The 20,135-nt window shown below is 33.7% G+C and overlaps 2 long non-coding RNA genes across 2 annotated transcripts; both read left to right on the top strand.

Annotated features, from left to right (window-relative positions):
- The first annotated feature begins 304 nt into the window (after positions 1 to 304).
- LOC126720379 (uncharacterized) lies at positions 305 to 2,576 on the top strand. Its single transcript, XR_007653363.1, has 2 exons — positions 305 to 1,562; positions 2,187 to 2,576. It is a non-coding gene; the product is annotated as an uncharacterized LOC126720379 (long non-coding RNA).
- A 14,810-nt stretch (positions 2,577 to 17,386) lies between these two features.
- LOC126720378 (uncharacterized) lies at positions 17,387 to 19,070 on the top strand. Its single transcript, XR_007653362.1, has 2 exons — positions 17,387 to 17,523; positions 17,683 to 19,070. It is a non-coding gene; the product is annotated as an uncharacterized LOC126720378 (long non-coding RNA).
- Positions 19,071 to 20,135: the final 1,065 nt, after the last annotated feature.

Raw genomic sequence — 20,135 nt, 5'->3', positions numbered from 1 at the left:
AGGTACATTAGTGAGATTTTAAAGTGAAAAAGAAAAAGTAAAAGTAAAAAAAAAGTTGAAAAAAGCAAAAGAGAAAGTAAAAAAAAAGTTAACCTCTAAATCATTTCATATCATGGCTTTATGTCTGAATCAGAGACTTTTGGCTCCACCAGGAAATTATTGAGTACTATTTGAGAATATTACTATACACATTTTACTTTTTACTTTTTACTTTTATTGTTCAACGAATTATTGTAATATTACTATTTACTTTTGTAGAATATAATTATAAGGATGTGCCCGTGCTTTCTACAGCCTTTGTGATATAGAAAAAATCATTCGTTGAATCCATTACCTTCTTCCATCTAGAAATCTTTCCCTTTGTAATATTTGAAGAATTGAAATCAATTGCAACACTTGATCTAAGCAAGTCTCTAAACTGTTTTCTTGAACTGTCATTTGGTCTTTTGCAATCTTCATCACTTTTTTTTTTCTCTGTTGCTCACTTGTTCTCTACTTAGGAGTGTGTTCGGTTATCGTGCTAAATTTGCTGATTCTTGATTTTGCTAATTCTTCTTCCTCAGGGTCTCCATGTCAAACCAAAATCAAAGCGATATAGTAGTAAATAATGAGGAGATGATTATAGAAAGAAATCCAAAAGATTGGAAAATGGCTTCAGTACCTATTAATCAAATTTATAAGCAATCTATTTTTTCAAAATTTTCAATTAAGTCAGATTATAAAATAAAAACGTTTGAAAGAACCTTGTCTTTAAATAATGAGAACGAGTCAATACAATTATTCAATGAGGAATTAATGCAAGAGCATATGCAGGAGTATTTATTTGTTAATTTTGGATTAGTTCAAGTAGCAATTAAACCACTAATAAGACAGGGATTAAATACAAGTGTGTTATTATGTTTAAGAGATTGTCGAACAACTGATTTTGATGAGTCTCTAATAGGAAAGATTGAAACGTCTTTATATGAAGATCCACTTTATTTTAATTGTTTTCCTAATTTTACTTTACCTATTTGTAAACCAGACTTACCGTGTGCATTAACATTGGATGTTAAAATTAATAATATGGTGAGAGGATCACAACCTTTAACAATTATGTATAGGATTTGTTATGAATTGATGAAAACATTATTTTCAAAATCATTAGGTAAAAACACTTCGTTAATACAAACAAATGCTAGAAATTCTAGTATTATAAGTCTGTGCTGTGTATCCAAGAGTTAGCCGATATACACCACTGTCAGTTTCTAAGACCTTTTCCCCTCTTCGTATTTGTGTTAAAATATTTAGTTTTTTTTTTTTTTTTTTTTTTTTTAATCGTAAGTAAATTGAATGGAATCAAATTACACTTCCAAATCAATTGATATCAGAAACTCTTGAACCTCCAAATGTTGGAAGCAGCAACTCAAATATCAGATGTAGAGGATGAAGACCAAAGTGATTCTCCTTTACCAGATTACTTTCAAGATGCTCAAGACTGGTATGGGATATCATTTCAGTTGAATTAACATAAGATTTTCAGCATTTTCTGTATCAAAATAAATCAGAGGATTTTACTTTTGGTATTGTAGGCACACGATTTGCGTTAAACCACAGTTGAGTTGGGTTCGCACGTAAATGGGCCCGTACAATATCATTTGTAGAGAGTGGGATCGAAAGGCTAAGCCATGTTTACCCGACTGTGTTTTTGTTAAGATATTTATGCATGATTCCAGTATATTTGCCTCTGAAGCCCCTTTTTTTTTCAGTGGGACTGGAGGAGCCCCTCCTTTAGGTTACATATTTTTTCTTTTATACTCGCATGCGTTCAATTTCCTTCGTCCACGTGTAGGGTCGACCCTTTCAAGACTGATACTTGTCCCATCAGTTTTAGACCCGAGTTGTTGGGGAGTGGTTGAGTAGGCTAAAGAAACACGACTCTGTGAGAGGCAAAACTCTGTCTAGGGCAGGTAGTATGGGCAGCCTTTCCTAGATATTTTAGATTTCTTACAAGATTATCCCTATGCCACTTTTGCCCCTTTCCTTAGTGTAGTTCTGGGCCAGTCGAGGGCTGTACCCTCCTCGGCGGCTTCTCTGGCACATTGATGCTTTGCGTTATTGGGCTTGGACTACTATCTTCTTCGGCTTGGGCCTTAAGTCTTCCTGTGAACAGGTGGATCTGGTCCATCTGTTGTCGGGCCCCACAGGTATTATTAGAAAAATTACTTTTGGAGGAATTAGATAGCTCTAGCAGCTTGTATCAGACCTTTCATTATTCATCTACAATATCATTTTGGTGGTATCAGGAATTATTGAAGCCTTTTCACTATTCATCTATGGTATTGTTCCGGCGGTATCAGCAATTATTGAAGACTTTTCACTATTCAATGATATTGTTGTTCATATTACTAGTCATTGTATTATTGTAATTTAATTATTCACTTTTGTAGCCTATATAAGACTCCCTTGTTTGGGATCCGCTTATTTTCCAAAGTTTCCTTTGCAACCTTCTTTTGTATCCCAAATCTTACCCTCAATCTTCCCTTGTAATATTTTAAAATATTTAAATGAATTTTAGAGTTTCAAGTATTATTCAAGATAGCTTCAAGTAAGTTTTAGATTATTACTTTGTCTTGCAGCATACTTTCTTCATGATTCTTAGTTCTTTGTTATCCTCTTTATTGGTTCCTGGGATACAAAGAGGAGCACAAGACAGCTTCACCTATAAAAAAGGTAAGTGTCAAAGAGAAAATCTTGAATTTAGAGAATATAATTGTAGACACTTATATTTTGCAACTTTTGTTTAACCTTGTTCCAAAAGAATAAATAATAATTTTATGTCATAAAAAAAAAAATCGTAATTTTGACCGTTCAATCTTTCAATACATGTTTCTCAAAAAAAAAAAAAAAAAAAAAAATCTATCAATACATCATTGAAAATAAATCTAGTACTTCTTAATGATCAGAATAATGTATTGTGTGCTCAAATCGGATGATCAAATTAAAAGATATGACTACATCAAGTTTTAATGGTCAAAATGCATTTGCAAAGCTAAGATGAATCACATGTGGTTACTACTGATTAATTACCATTGATCAATTAAAGGGAATAAATATAATTAATTAGATATAATTTTTTTTGGGTTGTCATAATAGTAATTGTAGAGATCCACGTGTTTAAGATATTCAAAGAGATTGCATTATCAGAAAGTTCATAAGTTTTAAACAACTAATTAGTTATTTTAATTCATCAAGTGTCTAAAAATGATAAATATTCTAGAAAAAAATCTAGATGGTTATGATACTAAATTAGGACTCCGAAGCCAAAACAAGTTCTAAAAATTAATTCAAAAGAGTCAAAACACTTAAAACTCAAAACAAAGCACAAATGTAGGATTGGGTCCAAGTTCCAATTTCCTCCTAGATTCAATTGTTTTGTGATTTTTCAGATTCCAGCTCAACTCTTAAGCCCAAGGCTTTTCCCCCCTTTATAAATAGAGGAAATCCCTTCATTTACAAAGCACACAAAAATCCTTTAAAAGAGTTTTTTTTTTTACTGTGAAGATAGAAATTTTATTGAATATTGGGGTTGAAAAAGACCCCCATTAAGTATACAAAAGACAAGGACTAATAACCAAAGCCTCCCCATGACATAAGGGTACAAACCAAGCAAAAGTAAAAGGAAGCTATAATGGCCAGGAGCTGAACACGTAGTGTCCCCATCACTGCGCACTCGGTTGCTTAGTTTGGTTCAGTTAGATGACTATTCCAACGCTGGTAGTCTTGCATTAGAGTTGTGGCGGCCTGAAGAATGTCCTTTGGCTGGGATTGTTTTTCCTCAAAGCAAAACCTGTTTCTGGCGTTCCAAATGGACCAAGCCACCGTCGCCCAAGTCTCCATATCCTTCCTTGTGAGCCTATCCTACAACTGTCGGGCCAAGTGGTAAAAATTCTGCACCAGAGCTCCACACTTCTGTAGCCGTCCTTGAGCCATTGCCCACACGTTTTTGGCCATAGGACATCCCCAGAGCACATGTCTGACCGTTTCATTGGTCTACTCACATATAGCACACAGTGGGTCTGTATAAACTTTTTTACGATATAGGTTGGCGCGGGTCGGAAGAATATTGTTGCACGCCCTCCATCCAAAATTCCGAACCTTTGGTGGCACATTCATCTTCCAAATCCTATTCCAAAACCTCTTTTCTTCCCCTACCGTGGAGTGCTCAACTCCTACCTCTCGGTGCAAACGTAAGTCCACGTGATAGGCAGTTTTAACTGTAAACCGCTGGGCTTTGTTTTCTTTCCAGTAAAGCTTATCTCTTGTCCGTGTGTTACTGAGATGGATGCGTAGAATGTCATTTTGTGTGGCTTGCATGAATGTGGCCTGTATCTAGGGTCGATTCCATTGCTTGGATTTGTGGTGGAGGAGGTCCCCCACCTTCAAAGTAGTGTCAGCTCCAAGCTTGAAGAGAGGGGGGTGTTGCAGCCAATTGTTGCAGGTAAGTTTGATACTCTGTCCATCTCCAATCTTCAACATGGAGCCCTCCTGAATTACATCCCTAGCAGCCAATAAACTATGCCACACAAATGAGGGATTGTGGCTTAACTCAGCATCCATAAAAGAGCACCGGGGAAAATATCTAGCTTTGTAGACTCGATAGAAGAGGGAATGAGATCCGGTGACCAAGCGCTAAGCTTGTTTTGCTAGCATAGCGAGGTTGAAGGCGTGAATGTCCCTAAACCCCATGACACCCCTATTTTTTTGCGTGCATAGTCTCTTCCAGTTAATCCAATAGATTTTCTTTTCACTCTTTGTTTATCCCCACCAATATTTTGCCAAGACCGAGTTGATATCCTCACACATACTTTTTGGGATCTTGAAGATGCTCATAGAGTAGGTCGGAATTGCTTGAGCCACCGACTTGATTAAAGTCTTCCTTCCCGCCTTTGATATGGTCTTTTCCTCCAGCCCATCACCTTTTTTGTTATCCTCTCCTGTAAATCCTTGAAGGTGCTTACTTTGGACTTACCCCAATCCATAGGCAGTACAAGGTATTTTTCATAGTTTGTCATGACTTGTGCACCCATCAAGTTCTGAATTGCTTCTTTTTCTCTTCAGTTTGTATTTTGGCTAAAAAAGAGAGTGGTCTTCACTCTATTGATAGCTTGCCTCAAGGCTTCCTCATATTGTGTATGGATATCCAGCAATTGGCGAAATTCTCCAATCTTTGCCTCACAAAATAACAGGCTATCGTCTGCAAAGAGGAGATGGGAAATACATACTCCTTCTCGACTAGAGAAAATACCCTTCAACCTATTTGTATCTGCTGCCTTTCGGATCAGGGAGGACAACCCCTTAGCACAGAGCAGGAAGAGATGTGGGGATAAAGGGTTGCCTTGCCTAATGCCGCGGGTTGGTGTGATGAAACCGTTTGGTTCCCCATTAATGAGCACCGAATATGTGGCTGTTTTCACTATTTCCATGGCCAAAGTCACCCATTGTTCAGGCAGCCCTATCTTCAACATAATCTAGCGTAGGAATTCCCATTCCACTCTATTATAGGCCTTGCTAATGTCTAGTTTCATTGCCATATGACCATCTTTCCTTTCCTCTTGCTCCTTATACGGTGGAGCATTTCAAATGCAACAGTAGTATTATTTGTAATGAGTCTATCAGGAATAAATGCACTTTGGGCATCAGAAATAATATTGGGTAACATGGATTTTATCTGATTAACTAGGACTTTGGATATAATTTATTACTCAAACTTATGGGACGAAACTCCATGATATATTGTGGGTCATTCTTTTTAGGAATGAGGACAATATGTGCAAAATTCATTTTCTTCAGACATTTACTAGAGTGCAGTACGGATAATACAGCAAGTGTTATATCATGCCCAACAATATGCCAATATTTTTGGAAAAAGAAAGGAGACATACCATCTGGACCCAGTGATTTTGATGAATGCATACTGAATAGGGCCACCCGCACCTCTTCCTTAGTGTAAGGCTGTGTTAGTGAGTGAGCCATGTCTTGAGTCACAACCTTATCGAATGCCCCCAACACCCCTCCATTTTCCTTGGCTGAGCTGTGGTAAATAGGTTGGTGTAGTATTCCTCAGCAATGGTGCTGATTTTACTCATGTCAAAATGCCATACACCCTTCCTATCATTCAGCCCATCGATGCTTTTCTTCATGTGTCTCTGGCTTGCTCTTTGGTGGAAGAACCTGGTGTTTTTATCCCCTGTCTTGAGCCATATGGACCTGGACCGCTACCGCCAAAATACTTCTTCATGATGCAACAAAGTGTTGATCTCATTTTTCAATTCATTGATGCTACGCAAGTTTTGTCCATACCCTTGTTCCATCAACTCCTCAAGAACCTGTTGCTTTGAATTTAGGTGGGTCTTTGTGTTGCCAAAAGTATGCCGACCCTATGTCACCAAGGCTGATTTGGTTTGTTTTATTTTCTCAAACAGTCTATTCATGGGGCTCCCTGAAACGGTTGAGTGGGTCCAAGAGCCATAAATTATTTGTTCACACTCAGGATGTGACACCCATTTTTCTTAAAATCGATGGATCTTATGCCGCCGTCAAAGGGCATGGGTAGTAGCTGGTGTAGTGTCTAGTAATATCGGGTCATGATCGGAGAATGAGGCCGTCAAATGGGTCACCTTCACCCTTGGTTGTATCTCTGACCAATCTACTGATGCACACGCTCTATCCAATCTCTCTTCCACAAAAGCTTCCTTACCTCTCCCATTTCGCCACGTAAACCTGTACCCACTGTAACCAAGGTCTATTAGTCCACAAAAGAGCAAAACACTTTGAAATTCAACCATGGGGGGCAATGGCTTAGGTAGCTTGCCATTCTTCTCACTAGAGTTCAGTATCTCATTATAGTAGCCAATACACACCCAAGGTAGTGTAGAGCAACTGTGAAGGTGTCGGAGTAACCTCCATGTCTTTGGTTTCTATTGTTCATCGAGGTATTCGTATATCCTCGTTAGTCTCCACAGTAGGCCTCAAGGAGGGAGGATCCATGTGTCAATGTGATGAGGGGAGTAAGTATACGTGTCAAGTACCACTTCAGTTTTCCATAGCATTGCCAAGTCACCTGTTCTACCATCACTGGACACTGCAAGCATCCCCTGAAATCCCAACTCTGCCTTTATTGGTTCCATCTCTTGGACTGTCAATTTTGTTTCCATGAGAAACAAAATGATGGGAGCTTTTTTTCTCACAAATCGGCAAGAACCTCAACTGCCCAGTGATTCCCAAGCCCCCAACAATTCCAACTGATGATGATCATTGTGATCGGTGGGGTTGCGTCGCATCCTCCACCATTTGATCTGTAGGTTGTGTTGAATCGACCACACCCTTAAGCCTTTTAGTTTTTGGTTCGTCAACCTGGCCATCAAGGTTGTTTGCATGGTTGGGGTGTCTCTTTTTTCCAATTGAGGTCGTGGTACGTGACATGGCTGAGTTTTGTTTTGGTTTAGCAAGTTTTTTCCATGTGGCTTTTTGTTTGACCAGTGGGTCCTCTGATGGTGTACATGGGGATGTGGAAGAAGATGTGACAATAGCTGTTGTCTTCCCATAACTGACGGGCACATAGTAAAGTTCTTCCTCGTCAAGGTCGTTTTCCATGCTGGTTTGGTTGTGATTTGACGTGATATTGCTTTCAGTTAGTATTGGGTCAGCTGTGAATGTGAAAGGAAGGGATATCGGGTTAGTAGGTCACATGAAAAGCTGTACTGTAGGTGTCAGGCTAGGCCTAGGCTTTTTCGGATTTTCCGCAATTTCCTGGACTGTATTGCACGTGCCTATGGGGTCCGCTGGTAGTGGTGATGGTTCGGTCACAGCAGTGGTATCTCCCCGGTGTCATTCCAGGCTTCTCGGTTTGCTTTTCTACACTTCAGGTTTGAGCCGAGTTCCGGCCTTCAACCACTCTCCGTATGGTTTCTCATTCTTGTCCTCTTCATTGGCTGACTTGCACTCTTTTAGTTCATGGCCCATTTTATTGCATGCGAAACACCAGCCCACGAGACGTTCATATCGAAAAGCAACTTTTGCTTCGTCGCCCTCTAGACTGACAATAGGTCCACCCCGCCGTAGCAATCTATCCAATGGCACCTCCACCCGTATTCTAAGGAAGTAGGCTTGATCTGCTTTTATTGCTTTGCAATCCACTTCAATGACTTTTCCCCAGCCCCTGCCCTATGTCCTGACCTGCTTCTTCGGTGGTTAAGTCAAATGGCAGCCCCCAAACTTGGACCCACAAGGGAATATGGGTGAAGTTCACTGTTCTAGCTGACATGCCTTTCTCCCATCTCCATAAGGCAAGGATTTGATTGTCAAAGCACCATGGACCATTGTTCCAAACCCAAGAAAGTTGACTCTCCAATGAGAACCTAAACCGTAATAGCCCATCTCCAACCTCCACCACCTTCAGATCATCACCCATTTTCCACATTGATCGCAATAGATTCTTGGCTGCTCTCATATTGATCATCACTCTTAGTGAGAAACACTCCTACTCAGAGGACAAGAAAAAAGTATTTTTAGAGTTGTTTTAAAAGGGTTTTTAAAGAGACATAAGGTGGTTGTTGATCTTTTTTGTCAATCTCAATACACTACCCCCTCAAAAATCCAAAGTTTATTACTTCCATAGCATAAATTTGATGCAAAGTGCCTTCAATCAATATTCAATTCCAAATCATTGAAGAAATATTGTTAGTTTGCTCAAATCTTCAAATAACACAAAGAACATCTCGAGAATCGAATGAAGGAGGTGTTACCCATCCAATCCAATCCCCAATCCAAATCCATACATCTGAAGGTACTGCCCAAATTCCAAACTTGAAGGAAGAACATGTTGCACGATGATCAACAATCACAAGAACATTTAAGACCACTCTTGGATGATGTTGGAAAAACATATGCACCATGTTGCCATTATACATGTTATATGCAGCAGAAACAAAACTAAGATCTACTTCATATAATGCATAAACCACAAGCAAGTATGAATATGAAAATTGTAAAGTAAAATCGTACCATTGATGCATCTACCTTGCAAAACAAAATAGATCTCACCAAGAGCTCTTGAATCTTCACCCAAAGCTTTGGTCAATCCTTGTACAACTTGATCTTCACCTCAATGATTGTGTGTGACTAAGAGTGTTGGCTCATCCTTTGTTGAAAATGCCATAGAACCGAGTATGCTAGGAGAGAGAGATTAGGTGACTAATGTTATTAATTTAATGTGTAAGAAAATAGTTTATAAAAATTAAAATATTAAACTGTTTAGAAAACTTGATTGTCCATAATATGTCAGCATACTCATAACATTCCTTTTTTCTTGGTTGAAACAGTTATAGTTTTAATTGTATTGGATTTAGTTCACAATTTTAGGGACCTTGGGATAGGGAAGAGAGTGTACAACCAACCTATGTTTTTTTTTTTTAAGTCAATTACCCCCTTCCCCCACTTCCCAAACAAACTTGAAGCCTTTTTGGGGCTTCCTTTTTCTTATCTTTTTTTATTTTTAATTGAAGACCTTAGGTGTACGCTAAAATCCGTGGTCTAAAGCTGGCCATGAGTTCTATCATTATAGTTTGTCAAATACTCCACACAGTAAAGCTCTTTTTAATTAAATCAATTTATCGCAAAATCTCTAGAATTACAATTTTATAGATTAAGATCTACTTTTTGAGAGGGTACATAATGTTTTGGGTTAAACCCAAGCTCTCACAACATGTGAGACTTAATAATAGGGACGGAGGCAGGAGTTGAAGTTAGGGGGGCGGCTCTGACCGTTGTCTTTGCTACTTCTTAGCTGCTGAGGATTTTATTTTTTTGAGTTTTTGATGCGTATGTCTTTTGCTAGGTAAAGACACAATAATTATGTTTAAAACTTTTTAAAGGGCCGGTTGTTTGTTTTGAGTAAAATTAGTTAATTAGGCTTAATTATTTTTAACTTTACTATTGGTAATTTTTGTTATTGCGCTAATTTTTTTGGGCTTGTATATTTTGTTTTAGATTGTAGATCTATAAAATTTTTAACGGCCTTTAAATGAGAAAAATACTAGAGATATAAAATTTTATACAAATTGCAAATATGACGAGTGGTTATTGACAAGTAAAAAAATGATGTAATTGATGGGTCCAAAATCCAAATGCGAACCAATAAGAATTTATACCTCAACTGTTTGTATAAATGTTGTAGATAAATTTGTACCTATAACATTAGTCTAAAAAGAATCAATGATATTGTTATAGGGCAAAATGTAATTTTATTGAACAAAATTGCTAATATATATATATATATATATATATATATACACAAACACACACACAGAGGGGCGGCGCCATGACCAGCCCAGGGGGTTCAAATGAACCCCTTGACCTGGCCTAAAATAAAATTTTATTGTTTTGACCTCTACAATAAAAATTTGAACACCTTGATCGTAATTTTTTTTAAGCTCAACTGAAATTAGTTTGAATATGATTCTCCTAGTGCCACTTTCTCAATATTTTCACAATAAATGTTAAATGGTAAATTGTAACTAGTTTTTATTTGGATCCACAATTGATATCATTTTTTTAACTACCATTAATAACTTGTCACCTAGATTTTGTTGTGAATTTTTTTGTAAAATTGTTGTGTTAGTAGCACAACTCTTAAAATATTTAATTTTACAAGAAAGAAAAAAAAAATTCAAATTTTTGCTCATTTGTTTAGAAAAGAAGAAGAAAAACTCTCCAGGACTCCAGCTTACTTTGGCATTGACAGCATAAAGTATCTACATCTATGTTTCTTTCCTCATTTTCTCTATCTTTCTTTCTCCCTTCTATGTTTTCTTGATTTTTCTCTATGTCCGGTCAAGTAATTTGATAAATGCTCTACAAATTTTGAAGTCTAAGAAATCTTTTACGGCTTGCTCTAATTTGAAGAGAGTGAACTCGTGTATGGTTAAAAAACCATACACTTCAAAAGCAAAAACTTATTACTATTCTTTTTCTTAGTTTCACATTTCCTCAAATCTCTACTCCTAGGTGTACTACTAACTTGTTGTTCTTATTTATTCTATATTTTTTATTTAATTGATATAACTTATAAATATAATAAGTTATTATTAATTTGACAAAAATGTATGATTAGTTATTTAATTCTATTTGTTTATGCATCCAATGATTGTTGTCTTAACGATCTTTAAACTATTAATAATTTTTTTGACTATTGTACAATATAGTTTTATTGTATATAATGTGGAAATTATATATATATAAATAATCATCTTATTTTTCACTCACCTACCCCCACCTACAAATTCTTGGCTCCGCCATTATCAATCCCCCTAGAAAAAAGTTCTAGAACTGCCACTATATATATATATATATATATATATATGTATGTATGTATGTATGTATGTATGTATATGTATATACTATATTTTTTAATAAAAAATTTGGGACAGTCAATATATACCCCTCTCCTTGCCTAAAGCGTATAAGTCTCACATATTGTAAAAGAACTGGATGTATACACCCGAAATATAATATCATTTTGTCTATTTTTTATAATAGTATACAACAGAACAACCACCCCTCCCCCGCCCTAAGATTAAAAAAAAAAATTATGATTCTTTTGAAAGGGGGAGAAAAAAAAAAATGAGAGTAGAAAATATATATAATGTACACATGCGGGTAGATTTTTTTTTTTTTTTCAGAAACCATGCGGGTAGAACTTGAAGACGTCAGTTTGAGACTTTTTGAGTAAAATAGCATATTTATAAGAATCTTAAAGAAACACAGCCATCAGCCAAGTATATTTTATGTTGTTTATTATAGGGCTGTTAATTATTTGTTAGTGATGAACTGAAATAAAATATTGTCATGTGAATATCATTGACGACATCGGCTGCCAAGTTTCTGCTTTTCAGTTTTCTGATTTCTGTTATGTTAAACGCATATGTAAGGTCCGTTTGGGAACAATTTATTTAACTGAAATTGAAATTTTTTTGCTGAAAGTACTATAGATAAAAGTAAAAGCTAGGCTTGGAGGGTCTTCTGCTGTTCATGTATCCCAACTACATTTTTTAGTAGATTATTTACCGCTTGGAGGGGGGTTGGCATATGAATCACGTCTTGAATGTTTTTTTAACATTTATAGCATCAATTTGTTGAGGTTTGGATAATTTGGTTTCAACTCCCTTTTGCTGGATGTACAGTCTTGAGGAAGATGATGGAAGAAACAAATGGAAAATTCATTAAAAAAAAAAAACCTCGAGTAATTTTTGTACTAAAATGCCCCTCTGTCAGACTGGTCAAGAATTTTGACCAATCTGACCCAGGGGCATTTTCGTTCAAAATTGATACGAATTTTGTTTTTCCTTTGCTTTCTAACTACACATGAAGAAATTCATCATTGAGAATTTTGTTCTAAGGCAAACATGTGTGTTCAATTTAAAATAACATCTTATGCTATTAATTTTAAAGTTGAAATCCAAACCCCTTTTTTTAAATACTTCTATTTGAATTTGCTTATATAAATTGTCATTCATTTTAAAAGCACATTTCAAAAATAAATTACCAAAAAAGAAAAAAAAAGTTTGAGTAACATTTTCCAATTCTTATTACTAAGATGCTTTTGTAAATGGGCTAGAAAGTCAACATTGACCTGAAAATAATACAGTGAGACCCATAAATAGTATCAAAAAATGTAATAGAACCTATGAATAATAGAAAAAATAAGTTAAATAGTAAAATAAATTGACTTTAAACTTTAATCCCAAACACAGTCATAATATTGTTACTGATGCTCTAAAAAAAAGAAGCTAAAGATTGTGTGGGGCTACGAATTTGGTTGGAAGACTTACTAGTCTTTCTAGATGTTCATTAATTTGGTTTTGAATAAAATCCCAGGGCTGTTCCAGTCTGGTTTCTCCACAAAAAAAAAAAAAAAAAAAAAAAAAAAAAAAAAAAAGAGTCATGTGAAACCTTTGTATAGGGAAAGTAAAAATATTTCATTATTTTGGGCTAAATTTTAAACATGTTCACCTCAGCAAAAGCCAATATTAATGAATTTTTGGTTAAATTGCCCTTTGCCTCTTTGGCTTGGCTAGAGAATTGAAAGATACTAATATATGAGTATCAAAAAAAGGAATGTGCTCTATTTCTTAACAGTTTCTTAGAAAAGGCCCAACAGAATATCCCTACTACATTAAATGCATGTGAGGCAATCTGAAGTCTTGAACAGTACTAATATTCCTAAAAGTCCTGTTTCAGGATAAGAACGGGGGAAACCAATAGGAGGATAAATATCCAAAAAAGATCTAGTTAAGGGTAAGCTAGCTGGAAGGATAAGGGAAAGAAAAGGCCTATAAGAAGAGGGGGGGGTGGGGGGGGGGTATGAGAAAAGGGGATCCAAAAAAAAGGGAGAAAAAAAAAATAGAAGAAGAGAAGAGGGGAGAGATTTTCTCTTATCTCCGAATCCCATCACCATGGGAAAAGTGTGATGATTGTTGCTAATAATATTAATACAATATTGCTTTCATAAATTAGTTGTTTGAGTTTCCCGTTGTGGAGTTTTCACCTCGTACATTAGATCTATATCCAGGCTGAAATATGTCTTTAAGGACTTCTCAGCCATTCTAGATTGTTTTTGACCTCCACAATTTTTTAGATATATATATTTGGGTTGCCTTCTATATATATATATATATGTATAACTCAAAGAAAACCCAATTATATTTTAATAGGATTCTCAATTTTGTACCACGTGTCCCATCTAATTTTTTAATTGTTGTGCTAAATGAATTATTGAGAGTAAAAATCGATGAATCCAAATTCAATTAGATTTTAAATTAAATTTTAATTGGAGTCCAATTTTGTGGCACGTATCTATCTAATTTTTTTAATTTTTGTGGCAAGTGACTTATTAGGTGCAAAAACTGAAAAGGATAAATCCAATTAAATTCTAAATTATATATTTATAATGAGAAATAATTATATATTTTATAAATGCATAGTTAAAAAAAAAAGTGTAAGCTAATACCATGTATAATTTGAACACATTCTAACAAAAATGTATTTTTGAAACGTATAATTGTGATTATTTTTAATTATACCTATACATATGCACAAGGTTATACACTAGTAATAATAATAATAAAGATCTATATGTTTTAGACATTCTAAGAGATTGGATTAGCAGAAAGTTCATAAGTTTTAAACAATTAATTTATTTTAAGTCATTAGGTGTCTAAAAATGATAAATATTATGAAAAAAAAAAAAAAAAAAAAAAGCAAATCTAGACGGTTAGGATAGTAAATTAGGACTCTGAAGTCAGAACAAGTTCTAAAAATTAATTCAAAAGAGTCAAAACAGTAAACACCCAAAACTTAAAACAAAGCACCAAAAAAAAAAAATAATAATAATAATTGTGATTTTTCAGATTCCAGCTCAACTCTTAAGCCCAAGGCTTTTACCTTTTTATAAATAGAGGAAATCCCTTCATTTACAAAGCAAAAAGGTGGTTGCTAATCGTTTTTGTCATCTATTTGCTTGTAGGTTTTTTCCTCTTGTTTTAACACAAGTTAATGCTATTTGTTGTTAGGTATTCCTTAATTGCATCCAGCCTCATAATTTAAGTTCTGATGACAAGCAATAATCATGATGTTTGATTCTGCTTCTGTTGAAATACTTTCGTAAAATGTAAACTATTCATGCTTGTTAGGCATGTTATGAACAACAGTATTTTATCTGCTTTTTGTCAGATTTTACTTTAGATTTTCTCATTGATATCCTTGTTTCCCTAGGAAGATTATCTTTGTAAAAATTTTGCAATCTCCTTATTTTTTTTGCACCCCCTTCTTTAATGGGATTTTTTTTTTTTTTTTTAATGTTAGTTTTTTCTTTGCCGAGGATGTTGTTGAGACAATGATAAATGTTTAATCCCAGCTAATTATATTTATGAGACCTTTTGAGATCTGGGAATGAAATTATCCACATGAATGATGTATCTGATCCTCTATATCATTTATCTTATTTTCAATTTCTATGAATCATTTTTTACCAATTATTTCCTTAATTATGGAACCTTTTGTTTGTATTCTATTGGTATTCTTATTTACACTTGTTTGACAAGTTTGTCTCAAATTTGTTTATGAGATTTTCTCAAACTTTAGTGTGCTTTCAGTTAAAATTTTCTTTTTAGTGGTTCATTTTGTGGGTTGGCTCTTCTATTTTAAGGTTTATAGTAATAGAAGTGATTGCTCCATCTCATTGCCCGTTTGGTTCGGCTTTTTGAGGCCAAAAAAGCACAAAACCAAATTGTAACTTTTTTACCACATTTTCACATTGGACCCCAAGCAATTTTAGATTTAGCGTTTTTGGCCCAAAAACATGAAAAGACACATTTTCACGTTAGACCCTTAGAGGTACAATACTGCAATGCAAAAACGCAATACAAATCCAATAGGGAACCGTTAGAAACTTTTTCCCATTATAAGGCTTGCTTCCTATTCTACTTTAGATTTGTTAAGAGGGCTGGGTCATGTTTTATGTTTTTTTGTGGGTCAGTGGGTACTGGGTGGGTCTTGGCAGGTTTTTTATTTTGTTAAGCCTACGTTTTTTTCTTTTTTCTTTTTCCTTTTTTTAGGTGTAAATGTAATAGGATTTGTTTTATGTTTTTTGTGGGTGGGTCTTGGCAGGTTCTTGGTTGGACTGGGCTTGTTTTTGACTTTTTGTTACGGTTATGATTAATTTATTTATTTATTTTAATCTTGTGTTATATATATATATATATATATATATATTAGTTATTAGTAATATAATGAATAAATCTTTATTTATGTAAGTTGAAATTGCTAAAAACTTGTTATTATTTGGTGAAACTACAACAATACTTTTTATATAAATCAGGTTTTATTTCTCATTGGCTCTACACTTGAAAGTTATTTTTTATTTTAACCTTTATAAATATATTATTTGATTAGAAATGCCAACTAGAAAATATGTATCAGGATATGAGAAACTTAAAAAAAGAAACAAAAAGGAAAAAGTAATTGAGTCTCAAAAAGGATATTCAATGGATAAATTAGTTATTAGTAATAAACAAAATATAACAAAAAATTTAGATGAAAGTATCACAAATGAACAAGAATTTGAATACAAAAATTTAATTAGTCAATTTGCATCTCAAAAGGCAATAAAAATAGATTTTAAATAAAATATATTATAATATAAAAATATTAAATAAATATTAATTTAATTAATACATAAGTATAAAAAAGACTCCATTTTAATTCCCGCCTTAGGCTCCAAAATGTCTAGGGCCGGTCTTGCTCCCATATCCTTTAATAACCTTTACAATTTTTTCAAAAACCCACCAATTTTACCCTTTTACCTAACCACAAAACAAAACCCATTCTCAGAAAATCACCATGTTGCTGGACTCACCTTGCTGGTACATTTTTCCTTTATGTTTTCTTGCGTTTTCTTGTGCATTTTTCATCTAGTACATTTTTCTTCTACATTTTCATCCAAAGCAACTTCAAGTGACCTTGTGAGATGGGCAGCCACAGTTGTTGATGAGAAATTGGGAGTGAGTGAGAACTAAAGAGAACTTTAGAAGTGACGACAAATCTCTTTGGTCATGTGTCCTTGGATGCTTGTCACTTCTCTCCATCCACCACCTTAACCTGTAAGCCGCAAACAAGGTTTCAGCAAATACCAAGAAATTCTATTTTATGTACATATTATCATTGTTGGTAATTTATAATTTAAATTACAATTTTGATAAAATTTAGTCGAACATTCACAATTTTCAAAAAGTACCTTTTAACTTTTATGAAACACTTTTCTTTTAAATAGAAAAATTTAAAGGCTGTTTGGTTGTGTTGTTTAAAAAGTAGTTTTCGTTGTTTAAACAGCATAACATATATTTTCATAACACTTTTTCACTTACATGTATTTCCATAACATTTAAACAACGTTACTAGAATAATATTACCAAACGGGCCCAAATATCCTATCTCAATTTTTAAAAATGCCTTTAAAAAAAAAAAAACACAATTACAAAAAATTGAACTAAACTGACTCTAATTTGTGCTGGATTGAGATTAGGTACGTTAGTGAGATTTTAAAGTGAAAAAGAAAAAGTAAAAGTAAAAAAAAGTTGAAAAAAGCAAAAGAGAAAGTAAAAAAAGAAAAAAAAGTTAACCTCGAAATCATTTCATATCATGGCTTTATGTCCGAATCAGACACTTTTGGCTCCACCATGAAATTATTGAGTACAATTTGAGAATATCACTATACACATTTTACTTTTTACTTTTATTGTTCAACGAATTATTGTAATATTACTATTTACTTTTGTACTCTATATAATTTCAAGGATGTGCCCTTGCTTTCTACACCCTTTGTAATCTAGAAAAAATCATTCGTTGGATCCATTACCTTCTTCCATCTAGAAATCTTTCCCTTTGTAATATTTGAAGAATTGAAATCAATTGCAACACTTGATCTAAGTAAGTCTCTAAACTGTTTTCTTGAACTGTCATTTGGTCTTTTGCAATCTTCATCACTTATTTTTTTTCTCTGTTGCTCACTTGTTCTCTACTTAGGAGTGTGTTCGGTTATCGTGCTAAATTTGCTGATTCTTGATTTTGCTAATTCTTCTTCCTCAGGGTCTCCATGTTGAACCAAAATCAAAGCGATATAGTAGTAAATAATGAGGAGATGATTATAGAAAGAAATCTAAAAGATTGGAAAATGGCTTCAGTACCTATTAATCAAATTTATAAGCAATCTATTTTTTCAAAATTTTCAACTAAGTCAGATTATAAAATAAAAACGTTTGAAAGAACCTTGTCTTTAAATAATGAGAACGAGTCAATACAATTGTTCAATGAGGAATTAATGCAAGAGCATAGGCAGGAGTATTCATATATTCATACGGGATTAGTTCAAGTAGCAATTAAACCACTAATAAGACAGGGATTAAATACAAGTGTGTTATTATGTTTAAGAGATAGTAATTTCCTTATTTTTGATCAGTCTATAATAGGAAGGATTGAAACATCTTTATATGAAGATCCACTTTATTTTAATTGTTTTCCTGATTTTCCTTTATCTTTGTCTGATCGAACGTTATTGAGTAGATTAACATTGGATGTTAAAATTAATAATATGGTGAGAGGATCACAACCTTTAACAATTATGTATAGGATTTGTTATAAATTGATGAATATATTAGCTCCAAAATCAGCAATTAAAAGTACTCCGTTGATACAAACAAATGCTAGGAATTCTAGTATTCTAAGTCTGTGCTGTGTATCCAAGAGTTAGGTCTTTTTGGATATATATTACTGTTAGTTTCTTTAAGACCTTCTCTCCTCTTTCCGTGTGTATGTGTTAAAATATTTAGTATTCTCAACCAAAAAAATCGTAAGTAAATTGAACGGAATCAAATTACACTTCCAAATCAATTGATATCAGAAACACTTGAACCTCCTAATGTTGGAAGCAGCAACTCAAATATCAAATGTAGAGGATGAAGACCAAAGTGATTCTCCTTTACCAGATTACTTTCAAGATGCTCAAGACTGGTATGGGATATCACTTCAGTTGAATTAATATAAGATTTTCAGTATTTTCTGTATCAAAATAAATTAGAGGATTTTACTTTTGGTATTATTAGACAAATTACTTCTGGTGGAATTAGACAGCTCTGGCAGCTCGTATCAGACATTTCATTATTCATCTACAATATCATTTTGGTGGTATCAGGAATTATTGAAGCCTTTTCACTATTCATCTACGGTATTGTTCTGGCGGTATCAGCAATTATTGAAGACTTTTCACTATTTGAGAATACTGTTATGCATTTTACTATTCATTGTATTATTGTAATTTAATTATTCACTTTTGTAGCCTATATAAGACTCCTTTGTTTAGGATTCGCTTATTTTCCAAAGTTTCCTTTGTAACCTTCTTTTGTATCCCAAATTTTACACTTAATCTTCCCTGGTAATATTTTAAAATATTTAAATAAATTTTAGAGTTTGAAGTATTATTCAAGATAGCTTAAAGTAAGTTTTAGATTATTACTTTGTCTTGCAGCATACTTTATTCATGATTTTTATTTCTTTGTTATCCTCTTTATTGCTTCTTGGGATACAAAGTGGAGCACAATTAACAGCTTCACCTATAAATAAAAGTAAACATCAAAGATGAAATCTTGAATTTAAAGAATATAACTGTAGGCGCTTATATTTTGCCACTTTCATTTAACCTTGCTCCAAAGGAAAAAGTAATAATTTTACATCATAAGAAAAATCATAATTTTTACCATTCGATCTTTCAATACATCATTAAAAATAAATCTAGTACTTCTTAATGATCAGAACAATGTATTGTGTGCTCAAATCAGACGATCAAATTAAAAGATATGACTAGATCAAGTTTTAATGGTCAAAATGCATTTGCAAAGCTAAGGTGAATCACATGTGGTTACTACTAATTAATTACGATTGATCTATTAAAGGGATTAAATATAATTAATTAGTTATAATTTTTTTGGGTTGTCATAATAATAATTGTAGAGATCCACGTGTTTAAGACATTCTAAGAGATTGGATTATCAGAAAGTTCATAAATTTTAAACAACTAATTAGTTATTTTAATTCATCAAGTGTCTAAAAATAATAAATATTCTAGAAAAAAAATCTAGATGGTTAGGATACTAAATTAGGACTCCGAAGCCAAAACAAGTTCTAAAAATTAATTCAAAAGAGTCAAAACACTCAAAACTCAAAACAAAGCACAAATGTAGGATTGGGTCCAAGTGCTAATTTCCTCCAAGATTCAACTGTTTTGTGATTTTTCAGATTCCAACTCAACTCTTAAGCCCAAGGCTTTTCCCCCTTTATAAATAGAGGAAATCCCTTCATTTACAAAGCACACAAAAATCCTTTAAAAGGGTTTTTAAAGAGACATAAGGTGGTTGTTGATCATTTTTGTCAATCTCGATACACTACCCCCTCAAAAATCCTAAGTTTATTACTTCCTTAGCATAAATTTGAAGCAAAGCGCCTTCAATCAATATTCAATTCCAAATCATTCAAGAACTATTGTTATT

This window comes from Quercus robur, chromosome 4 (assembly GCF_932294415.1).
Source record: "Quercus robur chromosome 4, dhQueRobu3.1, whole genome shotgun sequence".
NCBI lineage: Eukaryota > Viridiplantae > Streptophyta > Magnoliopsida > Fagales > Fagaceae > Quercus > Quercus robur.
The sequence above is the reverse complement of the archived record's forward strand: the minus strand, read 5'-3'. Positions and strand labels throughout refer to the sequence as shown.